The following is an 18,626-nucleotide window of genomic DNA, read 5'->3' as shown; positions in this document are numbered from 1 at the left end:
CAAAGGCTTTGTTGAGTTGAGTTGAGTTGAGTTGAGTGTGCTTATTATTTACTCCATATTGTTAAATGGTGTGGGTTAAAAAACTTACATATAATCCATCATATAAATGTAGGGAAGTTTTTATCTTGCTGATGTTGGGTGCCTTAATTCCAGTCCGAGGAATAAGTTACCATCTCAATATGATTAGAGGGCGGAGACCATAAAATCCGGAGGAGTTGTTTAATCATAGGCGTTTATCGCTTAGGAATGTAATCGAGTGTGCTTTCGATATCCTGAAGAAGTGATTCACCATAATAAATTAGGAACCCATGTACTCATTTGAAAGGCAGATTGACATAGTATTAGCATGTTACTGCGCCCACAACCAAATAGGAAGGGAGAAGCCAAACGATTCATTCATTCAGATTGTTGAGTCAGAGTTGGCATCGAGAGCAACTGAAGTCGATGAACCGCCAGTTACATTTCCAGCTATTTCTAGGGCAGAAGAGTAAGATAGGGCAATAGAATTCAAACTGGAATCATGAATGATATGTGGAATGATTTTCAGGGATGATGTCACATTAGAACATCATCCTGTCAAATTTTACTTGAAAATGTAACTTTGTTATGTTTGTTTGGCTACTCATTAGGTTGAGGTGGAACTTCTATTACTTTGTTATGTGTGTTTTGCTATCATTAGGTTGATGTGAAACTATTACTTGCAACCATACGTTGATGCGGAACTTTAGGAATCTGTCTTGAAATTAGCTCTGTTTGGCTTATTTGTTCATAACCATACGTTGATGTTTGTTTTGCACGTATTTCTTATGGTACAATGAATCTACCTTGAAATTAGTTCTGCTTGGCTTATTTGTTGGGTTGTAATGATTTTTTGTATTCATTTCAATGATTTTTCTATGAGGCAAATCTGATTTCCTCCAAGATTTCATTGTATTTTTTTTATTCTTGTTGTACGCCCCAAGCTTTTGGGAAAACTTGGGAAGAAAGACATTGTATCCCTCTTATCCTTTTTAGTGGATCTCTCTCGAAGTTTGTCTCTTGATTTTTCCTGTCACATAGGAGGGTCTTCCACGTTAAATCTTGCGTTCTTGTTTGTGCTAGGTGGGTTGTTATTGTGTACTTTGTGGATTCATGTTCTTGGCTAGTTTCTTGATTCATAGATAGAATGGGAAAGTTTATCTTTTCGGGCCATCCGTATTTCCTTGACACCTTTTGGCTTCCCTACATTGGTAAATTGACAGTAGTTAAGCTGTAAGAAAAGGTAATCTTAAGTCAGATTAACATCATTGTTACAGTTGACAGTTGTTAATTTGGGATTTGGCATGAAGACTCTTTATATTTTCGTTCATCTAGTTATTTTTGTCAGTAATACAGCACCGGGGTTGGTTTTTATTTGGACTTTTGACGTAGTAAGGTTCCTCACCTTTGGGATAGGCTTTCATGTGTGCCATTTCCCTAATCTGGAGATGGATTTGATTGTAATGTAGGGTGTTGATCAGTATCAATTTATATTCTTTGCTTGTGTTTTAAAGTATTTCTTCAAATGGGCAAATCATACAAACTCAAGGGCAAATGGGAAAGAGGGAAGAAGAGGAGATGCCTTCTTTTTCAATTGTTTTCATTTATTTCCTGTTTTTTAGGTCAAGTTTGGCAACCATGAGTTTTTTTCCACAGAATATTATCTTACCCAATGGCTCAGGGATGCCGGGGATGGGTAGACATGTGAGGGACTAAGTGAGGAGAAATTTGCGGTGGTATATGTCTTGGCATTGAATGTATTTATAGAGAAATTTAGTAAGGAGTATTTTTATGGAAATAAACGCACAGAAAAAGTAGTTTTATTGAGGTCTCCATACCCCAAAAATCTTCTCCATGTTGTGATCCTAATCCTTCAATTTGTTGAGGTCTCCATACACTTGTTTTTTGAGCATTCTTAGCCTTTGAGTTTATCCTATGGAAAATAGTTTTAGGCACGGCCTATCTACAACAAATACCAATAAATGAATAATTTAGATGAGGGAAATGACATCCCCCCCCCCCCCCCCCCAAATGGATAAAATCTCCCCCTTTAACGGTTTCTGTGAGAATGGTTCACTGGTTGAGGATAAATGCATCCCCCTTAACGTTTTTCTTTTCCTTCAAAACTTAACGGATAACGTTGAAGGGGGGGATTTTATCCGGGGGGGGGGGGGGGAGGATATCACTTCCCTTTGGCTTTGTTTGGATGCCAAAAAAGTGGGCATTTTTTGGGCTTTTGCTGGAATTTAAAACGCCTTGCGTCGTTTGGTTGTTGTTTTATTGCTTTAGCGCATTTTGACCACCTGGAATGTCGGGTGCTGGTCGGCTGATGTGGCTATCCAAAGAGCGCCGAATTGCAAACCCTTAATTCGACGAAATTTGGGTGGAATCTTGGTGGAATGGAATTTAATAACGACGCTTCTGCGCGTCAAAATTTAATATGATTATTTTTTTGTCATTTTCAACCAAAAGTCCAACACCAGTACAAGCAACCAAACAACATAAATAAATATGCCAACTTATCTTCTCTCTGACTTCCATTCCACCAAAAGCCTCTTTGACTTCTTCAAAACTTCTGCCCCAACGGGCTACCAACATCCAAACAGAGCCTTTAGATAATCCAAATGGGTTAATCGGGCACTTTTTCCTTGGCCTGTATTTCCAGCCAACATATACTCTATTGTATTTATGAGGCTCTTCTTTATGTCATTTGAAGGTTTATCTATTCTGCTATGCAATTGCAATTATGGTGACAAAATCATCTGAATAATTGGAAATTTCTTGAAAAAATAAAAAAAATAAATTATTCCTTATGTAAACTTTAACCAAACAATCCAAAAAAGGGTGGCCCGGTGCACGAGGCTCCCGCCATCTAGAGCACACACTCTCCGGTCCTCAAAAAAAGGAGATACAAAGAACTTTTACACACATTTGTAGCACAAAAGTATTGTCACACTTCACGGTGCAGTTAACTCAATTAAAACAACAAGATGCTTAAGGTCCGTTGTAATCAAGTAACCTTAGTTGTAACCTTTCAAAAAAACTTAGTTGTAGAAAGCTACTACTGCTCGATAACTGTGCTTTAACTTTCAACAATATTCTACTTCTTAGAAAACCATCACATCACCATAGCCACTCGATGTAGACATTTCTTCATTGATATCTTCAGCCCAATTTGCTATTTCTCAGCAACCCAAATCAGAGTGACTTCCTAAAATGCTTTTCCATCTAGAATTTCTATTTTTGTATATGAGCATTTTTTAGCTGCTGCATGGGAAGTTCTGGGCTAACGTATCAGCAAGGAAACACGATTTACAGTTAACACAATGTCTTCTCTGGTACAATGCTCCTACATATGGTTAAATCTTCTTTTAGGACCCTCATAGTTCTTAAAATCATTTATTGACTTCGACAAGCATGAGAATGGGTTTACAATTCTAACTTCACACCTTTTAACTAAGTCTGGGATTTACTGCAACTGAGTTAGCTAGGCTATTCTTTACTGCTCGGCTTTGAGATACAGGTATTTTAGATACCCAATCCAGATTATGAATTGTTCTTTTCTTTTATGAGAAAGGTAACGCTTTATTTCAAAAAACAAAGGAAAAAAACATTATATCACTGTCCATCGACGAGCTAGTCTTTGCTAGCACTAGTTTTAGCCAATAAATCAACAAGGCTATTAGCTTCCCTAAAAATGTGAAAAAAAAGAGAAACCCATATCCCTTGATAAGTTAGCAATTTCATTAATCTTAGATCTAACCAAAACTTAATTGCCTTTCCATTTCCTAATCTAATCCTAATCAAGGTTGCCAGAGCGGGAATCGAAGGCTCCCAGGGAAGAATCCTGCTCAAGGTTGCCAGAGTGGGAATCGAAGGCTCCCAGGGAAGAATCCTGCTTCCTTGATCCTAATCCCAGACATGGACTTAAATCCTAACCTACACGGATCGCTACGATTGATCATGTTGGCAACCTCCTTAGGTATACTAAAGTAACTAAACCATGACATGAAACAGTTAGGAAGATAGAGCAAAGCTGCTTTAATCATGGTGACTCTCCCTCCAAAAGATAAATAGCAGTTCTTCAATCACGACCCGACAAGGACTTCAAACGGATTCCCCACTCCAAGAGGAAGACCCAATTAGGACATGGGCAACTAGTTACGTAATGACAATTCATAATGAATATTGCATGCGAATTGCCCTTTTCTTGTAGACCCCAATAAAATCTATCAAGCCAGACTTATTTTTTTGAAATGGATCAAGCCAGACTTATTGAGCTTGTTAAAGTCCATAAAAACTTTCATAAGCAAGCAAAAAAGAATAGGATTTTTGTTGTCCAAGACTCCGATGGGTTGGTATATACAAATACTTGTACCTAAACTTTCCATACAAAATGCATTATTCTCATTCATTTGATTCAACAACCATCCAAGAATGCAATCAATGACTAAATCTGCTTTTTAAAAAAGCTAGTTTTCCCATAGGAGAGAAGTTCAACACTAGCGTATAGCTTTCATTTATTACAAGCCATTTGTAACCAGCCTAGTCTTGTTTCTCTTTATGTTCACATCAGCTTTAAAATTGATACACCACCTTAAACCACCGATAATTTATTTTTGGAAGTAAATATTTAAACAAAAGCTCATGCTTTTCAGTAATTGTCGTTTCATATTGTAAATATTAAATCACTTCAAATTTTCAGATTTAAATTGTGATTACTTGTAACTAATTATTTGAAGATCGTTTCGCATGCCGTGACGCAGCGGAAATGGGTTCGTCGCCCACCAAAGAGCCGTAGGATCGTCTTGACAGACGAGATTAGAGGGATTAAAAGAGAGTTTAAAGAGAGAATCGCCCACTTTCCTTCTTTGCTAATTTCTCTCCCGTTTCCTTCTTTGCTAATTTCTCTCCCGTTTCCTTCTTTGCAGGCGCTCATTTTAGGGTTCCATTTTCCATTGAAGATGATCTCACATGGGTGATTTTGATTGGGAAAAATGCCTAGAATACATTGGAATCCCCTATTCGACTTCTTAAAGCAATGCTTGTGGAGGTGAATGGAACCTACAAGCATTATCCATCTCTAGTAACTCTGTAAGCCTGAAGTTTTCCTAAGGGCTTTTGGCTTATGAAAATTACAGGCGCAGAAAATGGGGCTTTGGATGCTAAAAATTGGAATTTGACTCCAGCTCAATATACAAAATCCGCAAGCCATTTTCCATTTGTAAAACATTTCAGAACTGCTACAAATTGGGTTTATAACAAATTGGATTTGGTTTATTGTAAATCCGGATCCCCAATCTTGTTCTTGGCCAAACCAAGCTAAAAGCGGTAGAATTAGGAACCAAATTGAAGATCTTCAAGAAATCTAGCCTTTTATTCTCAGCTCTGCTGCAATGGTTTGCTGCAAACATTATATTCTTTTTCTACATATTTTTTGTTCCCGTGAAGTCGACCCAAGTATCTGGAGGAATAAAGGGGAGAAAGAAAAGAGATAAAATCTCCGTTGGGAATAAAAAACGCCATTTTTCACGGTGATTGGGATTGGCATGCGGGGACGATTTTTTTCGGCTAAGGAGGGTGGGATTGTGAGAAGGGCTACTGGATACCTTTTACTTCTGGTTCTAAACCCATTTTATCTCGTCCTTTAAAATGATCGGACGGTTATCTCATGGGCGACAAACCTATTAATGTGAAACATCCTCATAAAAATTTAGTACGCAAGAAATGGAATGGGGTTAAAAAGCACGCATAGATTTCCCCACGAAGAACAATCCATATGAACTCTACTCTTATCTAGGGAGTCAGTCTCATCAGCACTTGGAACAAAAGAAAAAGAAAAAGCGTTTTCTATAGAAATCTTGTTAAGACCGAGGATGGCTAAAACTGGGGTTTGTAGGAATCAGTGTTTAATAATGCGGAGAAAATCCTAGTTGACTTGGCACGACGCGGTCGAGTACTCGGTTGACACGGTCATGATTCGAGACTCGAGATTTCTCTTGGTTTTCTCTTGCGGTGAGATATAAAAAAGATTTTTCTCTTATATTGTGTATGGTCTTGGATGAGAAGAGGAGGGAAAGGGTTGCAATTGTGGGTTTCGGGTTGTTACCATTGTAATCATGTCTATTGTCTCATTCTCATAATGGAAGATTATATCTCACCCATGGATGTAGGCACCTTGCCAAAACACGTAAAAACTATTGTGAGCTTCTTATGGTTTGCTTCTTTCTACTACTTTGTGCATGATCAGATTTTGCCTCTCAAAATTCAACAAAGTGGTATCAAAGCCAGGTTGAGGGTCAAGGGAGAAGGAATCAAGTGGTAGATCACTGAATGTGAGAAAGTATTTTTTCTCCAATTGAAGCTATTAAAGTTAAATAAATATTTCTCAGAATCTTAGTGATTCTTTTTTTTTTCTTGATTCCTTCATCACTATAGCAGTAAAGTCGAGTTCTATCTTTTTATTTTTTTTATAAAAAATATATTTTAAAAAATAAATTATTTATATCATATTTAGTCCCATTTAGTGTATTATTGGTATCTATACCGATGTGTAATATTATATGAATTGTATGTGAAATTCGGTGCATGTATTATCTACATAAATTACATGTGGCATGTCGTATGTACTGAATTATCAAACATGTGTGATAACACATCACTAGTTGTTCTTGCATATTTATAGATCTGGTTTAATTGGTGTGAGCTAATTCTTGCATATTTTACATGGCTGATATATTTTGGTGACGGCTAATAAACGTGCAAAAACCCTAGTTGTGATTTGACTACTTTATGCATAATCTGTTCATAGACCGTTAGCACTGATTTTATTGAAGAATAGAAACCTTTTTATAATGTCTTGAAGAATAGGCACTTGACACTCAAAAATTCTCCTTAAAGAACCCACGAAGCCTAGGTTTGCACCAGCACTTAACTGTGTTCTCCCAACTACTAATCAACATTGAAGTGCTCTAGTTTTTTTCTTTTCTTTCATTTTGTGTGTGCATACGTATATTCAGGAAGATCACTACAGATGATTAGACAATCAGATAGCACAGGACCCAAGTTTTAAATGTACACTGTCATGAGAACTCTAGTCTACTACATATAAAAGTTTGGTTGTCATGCTAGTGTAGAAAGCAGACTTAATTGTCTTCTCAAAATCCAGACACCAGATTGAGCATTACATGCTAAGTCCATTGTCCTTCAAGGCTCAATCTACAAAAATACTTTTCTACCAGACAATTTCATTCTCTGATATGTGGTTTTCTAGGGACTAGGCTTTAAGAGAAAATGCGGCTTTTTAGCTGATGGTATAATGGACAAAAAGTCAGATATCATGTCCTTACACCCCTGAGAGAGAGAGAGAGAGAGAGAGAGAGAGAGATTAGGGCAGAAAGTTTGTCAAGAAAACTCACGTGTTCTTTGGGTCACTGCCAGTAATTATACGCCACTCCTCATATTCCAGAGCAGGGTAACATATTTTGAATGGCATGTTCCTCACAAGGTCATCCCATTTGTCTTCAATGAGATTTAAAATGTCCTCAGCTTGTCTTGGAGTAGTCAAGGAAGAAACCACAGACCAAAGATTTCCCAGAGAGAAGAACCTAAAGTCCATATGTGCAGGCTGTAGATTGCCAATGAGATAACCACCTTTTTCAGGAATCCAATCTACTAGCCAAGCAGGAATCTGATCAGGGTAAATATTGAACTTGTTAATAGCGTCTGTAGAATATTATTCTGTCTTGTAGCGGTATATCTCATTGATCTTCTTCATATCCACCCAATAATACTGTCTGATGTGGAATGACAATGCGCTGAGTCTGTTATTAATAGCACGCACCAGATTCTTGGATCCATCATTGACAGTGATCATTTCACGGGAGCATCGCAGAGCTGAGTAGAATAATGCCTGTAGAACATAGGTCGTCAGGAATGATAAACAACCATGCCAGTAAGGAAAAAAGAAAAGATAATATAAGATAAAAACTAGCATGATGAACCAAGAAATGACAACAAGATTAATAAGCTATTCTACAATCTTGTCAGTATTGTGTTGCTATATCTTCAATATCATGATGGGTTGTACAGTCAGGTCAAGTAATTATAACCAAGCACTAACATGTGTACTTGTGTGAAGAATTGAAGATCAAATGAAACATGCAAGGAGCAAATGATAAATCAAAGTAAACACAATAACAGCAGCAAATGTAGAGGCCAAATGGCGAATATTAACAGATGAATATAGCTGGTGTACAAATGAGGAAGTTAGCTGGTGTATAAATGAGGAAGTTAGGCAAATGCCTAGGAGATAATATTCACAAGTAAAAAAAAATTTGTTTTCTTTCTGTGTTGACACTTCCATAATGTATGCTTATATATCCATAACAAAACAGAAAGTCCTGAAAAATAAAAGAAACCAACCATGGATAGCAATATATTGACCACTCACTTAAATAATGTGAGCAAATCAGCAAGTGAGGTAAAATTTAGTCCGAAATAGACCATGGAGTAAAGCGCATAGTGTCAGGAGAAGGAAGCACCAGGAAAGAACAAAAAGAATGTCATTTTTTTTATATGGGCTACATTTTTCATAAATGATTTTACCTTGAAGTGATAGGAGCACATTTCCCATTTCTCCATTGCCTAACTTACTATTATAGTCAGCACAAGTGAATCGACACCGTATCAGCTATTTGCATATTTAAGATTAGGTAACTGTTTTCACAAGTTTGCAGGTTGGGCACGTGAGATTAATGGATCTCGTGCCAAATAGTCTTAAATCTTCCATAAAGCTATGGCAGTTCCTTTGTATCTTTATCCAAAATATCTTAAATTTCCATAATTTTGGTTTTTATTGTTTCTACATTCAGACCTGGTGGTCACGGGTTCAAGTCACAGAAACAGCTTCTCTGCAAAGCAGGGGTAAGGCTGCGTACATCTAGCCCTCCCCAGACCCCGCAATGGCGGAAGCCTCATGCACTGGGCCGTCCTTTTTTATTGTTTCGACATTCGGAGTGAGAAATCAGATCCAAAGAACCTAAGTCCCTCCAGATTTAGAACTTCCCCTCAATCCTTCTATTGGTTTCCTTTCCCAACTAATTCAATGCAATCTTCTTTCCAAGGTGTGCTCACCAAAGGACAACAAATTATCAAAGTACTTATCATTGCTAGTGAAGTACTGGATTAAAAAAGTAGAGAAGGAATCCCAAGCATACTTTCCAAAGTTGATTTATGATTGTGGAGTGGGACCTTGCTTACATGATGATGAGGCCGGCTTTTTGAGGAAATGGATCAGAGAATGCATCTCAATCGCATTGTTTTCCATTCTTTTACATGGTAGCCTGGTCAGTCTCTTTTGAAATAACAAGGGGGATAAGCTAGGTAACCCATTATCTCCATTTTTATTCGTGATAGTGTGGGAGGCCCTAAGTCTCTAAACCAGTCAGTCAGCCAGAATGTGAATTTCTAGAAGGTGTCAACATTAGTGGGGTTTTCTTTCAATTTCTATTTACAAGCTGTGGTATTTATTGATCTTTACGGAGAATAGTAGGGAATGCCTATGCGGGAGGGGTGGCCGACTCTGGTGAAGCGGAGGTTCGGGCGGTTTATCAAGGAATTAAATTATTAGCGGAAGAAGACCTTAACCAAGTGGCAGTGGAAGGAGATTCTCTCAGTGTGATTCATTGGTTATCAGGCTCTCATATTTTTCCTTGGCGTTTCGCGAACGTTTTCAACATTTTCAACAAAATAAATGACTTGGTGGGCAATTCTTGTGTCTCCTTCCGCCATATTCAGAGATCGACCAATGGAGTAGCGGATAAGATAGCTAGCAGTGGGGTTCATCTGGAGCCCTTGGAGCTCTATGATTGCCTTCCTCCCTAACTTGTTGTTTTGCTCTATTCGTTGGATTGTACATAGTTTCCTTTTTTTCTCTTTGTATCTTTTACCATCTCGATCCTCTTAATGAAATCTTTGACCATTGAAAAAAAAAATGTTGAAGTGCCTATGTTTCATGAATGTAATGAGGAGAAAGTGTGTATTCATTGGGCGCACAAACTAGAAGAGTAGTTTGGGAACAACAACATGAACAATGACCAAATGATTAGAGTTTCCATGATGGAAAAAACCCTCGTAGAACAAACTTAAAGAATATTCAAGAAATAATGCTTCTTGTATTATGACAACTGGTCTTCCAACAATCAAAACCCATTAATTTTTTCAGGAAGTATGGCTGTCAATAGTATGCACTGAACTATCTCATCAACTGCTCTACGTCAGAAATTGTAAAGTAGGCCCAGGACGGCAGAGCATATTCCTGGAGCTGTAGTAGCAAACATGAGCTCTCTTCCCTTGACACGTGTGGGAATACATGCTAAAAACATGTGCAACATGAGGGCTATCCATGTAGAAAGATTGTACATCCATAAATATTGGAAACAGGGAACTGAAGATAGAGTCCATAACCTAAATAAGGTTTACAAATAAAGACAGTTAGGTTTAAGAAACAATACAAAATAATCTATCTACTTGTGCAACGATAAATAAATAACAACTTGAAGCTTAGTTCTGTTTTATCATTCAAAAATAAAGAAGATTACTTCTGATAATAGGGTAGTTGACATGCAAAAAGGCATTGAATACCATCAAAACTTAACTTACTTGGATCTCAAGAGGGTGTCCATGAATGCCCATCCGTCTGTCTATCATGCAAGATCCAACGGTGCCCAACAGAGATGGAAACATGTCAAAACCATCTGATAAACATAAGTTCAAGACAAGTTTTATGCCGGTTTGGACATCCACCCTTTCTTGCAAAGCATAATCACCAGTTATCTTTCCATAAGCTCTCAACAAGATTATCCACCACAACCCTGGCAAAGGAAGGTATGAGTCAACTTTCTTCTAAGTTTGACATATGAGTGAATAATCATACCATAGAATCAAGAAAAATGAGTTAATCTCATTATTTGACATCCTACGGAGTTTTCAATAAGGACAAGATGAAAATCTGCAATGGAATAACTGTATAACATCAGAAAATAGACCGTATAACATTCTTAACTTCTAAGCAATTGCTCATTACTGATGCCCATAAAATTAGAGTAGACTTACCAGAATCAACAGGTGCAACACGACCAATGGCCGACTCGCCAAAGTCCGGATCCAGAACTTCTTCAAATGCTTCATTGTTTCCATCAAGAGGAACTGTTCTCACTTTAAAACTAGCTGGCATCAATCCTTGCCCTGGGGCTGTAGCAATCAACGGTTTTCTCCCAGCTCTGGGTGATAAAAAGCGGATAGCATTTTAAAATTATAAAGAACTTTAAAACTCAATGGCAACAACCCCTGCATTGGGAGCAATTCACAGTTTTCTCCCAGCTCTGGGCATCAAATAGGAGATAGATTTTTTGAAATTTTAAATCATGTCAAAGATCATAGATAAGCCATATCATGTGTCTGATCCCACATCATATGTTTGTTCTTTGTAAGATTCACTGAACAACGTCTAAAATTCTAAATATCCAAACTAATGGCGATTTACAAAAATATTTTGAACAATGCTGGTGTGACATTAATTGAAGGTCGTGGAAAGGTTGGATGACATTATAAAATCAGGTTAAAGTTTAAAGAAAGTCTACTACAAACGCTTCTACAAATTAATGCACACATTTTTAATTTGTTGCATGAATTTTAATGTATATTTCCCCAGATTGTTGATCCACATACTGTTGATGTGAATGGGAAACTATATTCTGCAAGACATATACTCATTTCAGTTGGTGGACGGCCCTTCATTCCCGATATTCCTGGAAAAGAGTATGTTATAGACTCTGATGCTGCTCTAGATTTGCCTGCAAAACCTGATAAGATTGCAATAGTAGGAGGTGGGTACATTGCTTTGGAGTTCGCAGGAATTTTCAATGGATTAAGTAGTGAAGTCCATGTATTTATCCGGCAGAAAAAAGTTTTAAGAGGCTTTGATGAGGAGGTGAGAAACTCATTGTCAAAGCACTTGAATAGTTCATGTTTGCAAATAGTATAATATTTTTTCTCATGTCTAGATTATTGCAGATCAGAGATTTTGTTGGTGAACAGATATCTCTAAGAGGAATCGAATTTCACACAGAGGAATCTCCTAAGGCAATCCAAAAATTAGCAGATGGTTCACTATCTCTGAAAACTAATGAAGGAACTATTGACGGCTTCTCACATGTCATGTTTGCAATTGGACATAGACCAAACACTAAGGTTTGATATCAGTTAGGAATTTCAAGTTTTCTAATCCAAATCTATGGTATTTTAACCCGTGTTTAGAAACTTCTAATTGAACAAGAACTCGCCCAAGGTAGAACCGAGTCCACTTTATTGGCTCAGGTAAGTCGAACAAGTTTTCTGCGAGTCAATGAATGACACATGTCCTTTATTGGGTCAGATGAGTCGAACAGGTTTTTTATTGACTCAGCCGGGCCAAAACCAAGTCAACTCGGCTCAGTGAATGATTGACTAAGGGTGAACAATCAACTAAGCCATATGTATACTGAATTAAAATCAGTTTTCAAAAGCTTGTTGATTGACTTGGACCTAAGCCAAGTTGATTCATTTTGGCCAGGTCTTGGTCCTTGGTCAGAACTCTGATTTATAAACGTCGGTTAAGTTTTAAATTGATTCAACAACCTGAGTTTGGGAAACTAGAAAACAATTCTGAGTCATCCATGAGTTTTAACACCCATTAAAATGATGATGTTACTTGAGCTCTCCTTGCATTGCAGAACTTGGGTCTGGAGATGGTTGGGGTGAAAACGGCCAAGAATGGAGCAATAGAGGCAAATTTATAGCTTTATCACTTTGCATTTGTCATCAGTATATCTTTTATTTTCATGATTACCTATAGAGTTTTTTTAATCATTGTTTATGACTTCTCAGGTTGATGAATATTCACGAACATCGGTTGATTCCATTTGGGGGTTGTTGGTGATGTGACCGATAGGATAAATTTGAGTCCAGTTGCATTGATGGAAGGAGGGGCATTTGCAAAAACTGTATTTGGCAAAGAACCCATAAAACCTGATTATAGGTACATACCTTGTGACTTGTGAGTAAATTGTGTGTATGTAAGCACTTTCTCCCTTCAAAAAAAAAAACAGAGAACTTTCTTTATTTTACTGCTGAAATAGAGCAAGGACTGCTGAAAGCTGATGCAGTCATGCTGCTACTGGTCCAAACAATAAATAATTCCAATATTTGAGTTTCTGAACTTTATTTTCTAGATTTTTCAGCGTTTTCTGCTGCAAATAGAATTTAATGGTTATGGTAAAACACTTTCGAAGATCAGGAATTAAAATAGAATATTCTAGAGATGTACCAACATTATATATGTCTAGGAAAACCAACAGGGTGCTAAAATGTATGTAGAAATTGTCATGGACTGAAAAATGGCAGGTGGTTTTAGTATTCATATTTCTTTTCAACATATGATAGATATAACAAGCATAGTTTTTTCTCCTATTTATGTGAAGTAATTGATTTTTTTCTACTGATTTCTCTGTTGAAAAATTCTCCTTCCAGGTTTGAATTTGGGCCGATCTAGGGTTTCAGTAGGCCATTCTGTAATTTCAAATGTGGCATCTGAAATTCGGCATCTATCTGTGGAGCCGCAGATCGGAGAGAATACTTTCGAGAGGATTTACATTCAAAATGGCATGAATGTGAAGCCTCTAGTTGCAGAGAGGATTCAGAGTAGTGTTTTACAACAACAAGAAGAAGAAGCTAAGGTTAATGGGAGTAGGTTTGGTGTAGATACAGAGAATTTAGGGGAGTTGGAGGAGGAGAATGTGGGGAGCCATAAGAGGGAGATAACAGAGAGCGAGAAAGAGGCGTGGAACCTTTTGCGAAAGGCTGTGGTGAATTATTGTGGAAATCCGGTAGGGACTGTTGCCGCAAATGATCTGGCCGATAAGTTTCCTCTCAATTATGATCAGGTGTTTATTCGTGATTTTGTCCCGTCAGCCCTTGCTTTTTTGCTCAAAGGAGAGTGAGAGATCGTAAGGAATTTTCTTCTTCACACAATGCAATTGCAGGTGATCTTTGGATGCTCTCAATTCACTCATTATTTTGATTTTGATTGTTGTAATTTCCCAGTCTTGCAAAATTTACATTTTAATTGTGTCACTGTCATATCTGATTTCCGTTACCATACCCTTTCTATGGATGCGGTCTTTCTCGTGTTTAATTTTTTGAATCGTATGCCCATGATTCAAGCGCATTGGCACTGTTACCGGTTGTAAAACTTTTTTGCGTGATCAAACATAAGCATAAGAAACTGAACAAGTTGAATTCAAGAAAAGATCGGGCATAAATACCTCTATTGGATGCTTCTGTGATTGAAAATGCTCAATCCTGCTGTGATTCCAAAAGTCTACAAAACAAATAACCATCTGGAGTGGTCTTCTACTCTCTGCACTCTTCCTTCTTGTATTCCAATGGGAATAAATAACAACCTTATGTGTGAAAGCAGAGACCGATCCTATATTTATAATAAATCAAAGGGAAACCCTAGAGTCCACCCATTACGGACTCTTGTTTCTCAAATATGCTCACTAACCTTGTTGGGCTTACATCAAGCCTGCACATACACTGTTAACCCATTACCATACCCTTTCCAAGCGGCTAAGGTGTTCCCGGCTCAAAACATTATTGATCACTAACCATCTATGACCCGATTTGGATTACTCTTTACTATAATAAATGTTCTCCAAAATCCTGTCTTTGCAAAAGCCAAAGCAAGTGCTATGCAAGTCCATTAAAAGTCGTACAACCAATTGTTGTTTCCTCTATAAATAACGTTTATAAATACTTGTCTTTGAGTACATTGCTTGTGCCTTGCTTGATTTGAATTTTTAATGCCCTTATTATATACCGTTAGCTTGTGTTATATTCATGAATAGTGGTACAATGTTCTATAACCCAGACTGGATTCGGAAACTACAGACCAATTTCTAATTTCGGCTCAACTGAGTTATTCAAAAACTAGCCGGTTTGTAAAAATTTTTTTGGCAAAACCACGATCAAGGTAAAAGGGAGTCGACGCACGTGCGAGGGAGTTTTAAAACTATGGTAGGAATATCTTGTATATAGGACAACCTCTGCCCTTCGATTTAAATTTATAATTTTTTTCTTTAATAAATTGGTATGTTCTAAGAAAAACATATCTTGCTGAATCTCATCAATTGTGTGCTGATCTCTTGGGACCTAGGGGGGAATTCATTGCCCACGAAACAGCATTCAATGAATCTCCCTCCACAAATAGGCTCCCTTCACAATCACTGGCGAAGAATTTGAGACCAGTTAAATGCCTTCACTTCAGTGGACTCATCTAACCCGATCAGACCAGAGAGACAACACGAGTCCCCCAAAATGATTCGGGAACAACTCCCCACTCCTGTGAGGCCCGAATTCCCTGAGGTCAAAGTAGAGCTTAAGGAAATTTGGAGGTGGAGAAGGCCCACATAGATATCCTCTTCTCCTTCCGGGCTTCCCCTCCCAATCCAAGATGAACAGTTCATATTTGCTAACAAGATCTTGAATATAGCAGCAACTAATCATAGTCTTAGAACGATGCGATTACACTACTAAAATTGCAATGGATCCCATCACAACTCCGCAGTTGTATGCTTGAGTGAGAGTAGCACTATGATGGGCGAACTCCTGGGAATCCTCATGTTGCACCCATTATTTTGCTCATTAAAAATCAGAAATTACTCAAATAAAGAAGCAATTCAATTAGCTGCTCTCAAGTTCATATTGCTATTGCATGATAATTTTACAGTTTCGAGCACAAGATCATGACTCGAATTCAGTTTGTTGTTTTATTCATACAATCCTAGGTGGATTTAGAATTCTAGCATACATTTACTCGTATGGCCCTGAAGTATGTTCCAAATTTGAGATTTCACCATTACAACATTACAAATGTTGAATTCTGATGGGTATCCAGAAGGTTCATACTTTGTATTAGAAAATTGGGTGCGAGAATGTTCCAAAGGATACATAAATTACAAAAAGGGCAGGCAATCCCCGTAGAAGGAATTTAATATAATTAGATTCCATTAAACAGAGAAGCAAATTATTTCCCATTCAAGGCAAATCATAACCAAAGAATCAAATTGCATTATCTCAAAAAAATGGTAACAACAATCATCTGTAAAATCCCCTCTACCATACACAAACGCACACACAAATCTCAACCCTAGAAACATGAAAAACAACTAAAAATCAGAAATCAAATTGCCTCATATAACAAGAATCAATAAAGCGTAACAAATACAATTCTCAAGATCTCCCATCACAAATGGTCAGATAAGAGGAGAAACCCTAGAAAGAAGCACCAGACAATGTAAATCAGGTAAAAAGCCTGACCAGATATGTGCCCATTACCGCCATTACCGACCTCACAAAACCCTAATTTTGCAACACGAGTTCCAGAGCATATTGCGTCGGCGCAGCCGCACCAGTAGGTGACTCCGTCAGCGCCGCAGACGGGATCTGTACGGAAGCAGCTGACGGGGCAAGATGCCGGAGCCGATGAGCGGGGGCAAAGACCGGTGTCATCGGACGGTAATCGGATCACGTCTTCAGATCGGACGGACGAGGAGCAGAGGGAAAAGACGAAGAAGAGGAAGAAGGGGAGGAGAAAGAGAGGGGAAGATGAGAACGAGGGCATGGTTATGGCGATGATTAAGCGAGCCGGAGAGAGCTCGCCTTTCGCCTCAGAAACCCCAACCCTAACCCTAACCCTTCAGAGGGTTATTTGTCTGAGAAGAGGCTGCAAAAAATCCTGGGTTTTTTTCTTCTGCTCGAGAGAGAGAGAGAGAGAGAGAGAGAGAGAGAGAGGAGAAACGGTCGGTTTGTTGTGCAACGCGGTCTTGGATTCTTTTCTTGTTAGAAAGATGGGATCGTGTCTTAGGATCGTTCTTAGGCCTCGATTTATAAAAACCTGAACATAGGATCATGTCTTAGGATCGTTCGATCGAGGTGGGACCAATGGCATCTGCGATCAAAATACTACATCCGTGCTGCACGCATGGAGCCCAAAAGGTTATATAAAAAAAAAACTCTTCTATGTTCCCGTTTATTCATTTACAGAGAGAGAGAGAGAGAGAGAGAGAGAGAGAGAGAGCATTGATGAGGAGAGGATTTTGGAAATTTTAAACTATGAGAGGGCCGAGGGGTGTATGTAAAATGACGTAGTTGAATTAGCCCTTTTGTGCTTGGGTTGCAAGAAACAAAGAAAAGTGGATGGAAAATCCACAATTCAGCTCTTGTTGGCGGGTCGCACAAGGCATTTGGCGTGTTCACGGCAGATCCTAACAAACTCTCTTGAGAAGACCAAGCACAACAAACTCTCTTGAGAAGACCGAGTACAAAATTTTGGGACTTTATACACCCTGCTGTTGCTTTCTTATGTGCCTCTCAACATTGAAGCCCCAAGAAAAAAGTTAATGATCAAATTGATGGATGCGGCCACAATCAATAATGAACTAGAAAGATGAAAGACCTAATCCATAATTCATCACCATTGATGGGCCTTGCTTTGGATCTCCTATGATCATGCCAATCATCTAATCTTACCCGTCTACTTGATTGACCTTGCTTTAAATCTTCTATGAACATCCTGATCATCCAATCTTAACATCCAGTATCTTTTGTTGACGTCGAATATGAACCTTCAAACGCTATACATAGGCAGTAGATCACGTTCGACCCCAGCTGATACATATTATTAGATGTTTGCATGATCCTATTGTGATGTGTGGGTCATGGAAATCCAAAACATAGCCTATTAAATGAATGGTTCAGATCAATAAAAAACTCGGACCCACTATGCCATAGTGGGCACACTTGTTTTATTACAATGAAGTCCCACCCTACCAAGCCATCCTATTTATATAAGTAAAGCGGAATCCTCTAAGCTGAGGGTGCTACCACATGTCAGCCCCTCCTCTTTCTCGCTTTAAATTTTTTGACGTGGAATTGATATTTAAGAGTTTAAAACCCATTTAATTAGATAATTACTAAGAGGCATTGATAATGATAATTAAAGCTTATATTTCCGTTTTTCACCATTACCAATTTAAATAACACGAAATTGAAGGCCTAAATGCTATTTAAAGCATATTTGCGTTTTCCACATGTTGCACCACACGATTTGCTATCTTTCGTTTCCCAATATTTCCTTTCATTTAGGCAATATTTTCGTTTCCCAATATTTTCTTGGAAAAATTATTAAAAAAATGCAAAGTTTATGCTGAATTGTGAATAAAGGGTAGATATTTAAATTTTGTAAAACAAGGGCTGTCAGGTGAGAAAATATGAGTTTTAGGACAAATATACCCCCACTTTCATTTTTCCCACCATTTTTTATGCTCTAATCCCTATGTTTTTTTCAGCTACTCACTTCACGTTTTTCTTTCTTCTTCCCCACCCATCTAACGTGAAAAACACCCAGTGCAGCCATTGCCATCCTTTGGAAGCTCCAATCCCATTGTATTTTGTTAAAAAAAAACACTATTAGTTGTGACAAATTTGAACTTGGGTGATAAACATAG

The 18,626-nt window shown here is 38.0% G+C and overlaps 1 pseudogene across 1 annotated transcript; it reads right to left on the bottom strand.

Moving 5' to 3' along the window:
- Positions 1 to 7,068: 7,068 nt before the first annotated feature.
- LOC143887939 (neutral/alkaline invertase 1, mitochondrial-like) lies at positions 7,069 to 17,346 on the bottom strand (annotated as a pseudogene). The gene is made up of 3 exons (XR_013254443.1): positions 11,134 to 17,346; positions 10,681 to 10,892; positions 7,069 to 7,930 (listed from the first exon to the last, which is right to left on the bottom strand). The product of XR_013254443.1 is annotated as a neutral/alkaline invertase 1, mitochondrial-like (transcript).
- Positions 17,347 to 18,626: the final 1,280 nt, after the last annotated feature.

The sequence above is a fragment of the Tasmannia lanceolata genome, unplaced genomic scaffold, assembly GCF_043159265.1.
Source record: "Tasmannia lanceolata isolate RefF3 unplaced genomic scaffold, GAP_Taslan_0.1 ptg000012l, whole genome shotgun sequence".
Taxonomy (NCBI): domain Eukaryota; kingdom Viridiplantae; phylum Streptophyta; class Magnoliopsida; order Canellales; family Winteraceae; genus Tasmannia; species Tasmannia lanceolata.
The sequence above is the reverse complement of the archived record's forward strand: the minus strand, read 5'-3'. Positions and strand labels throughout refer to the sequence as shown.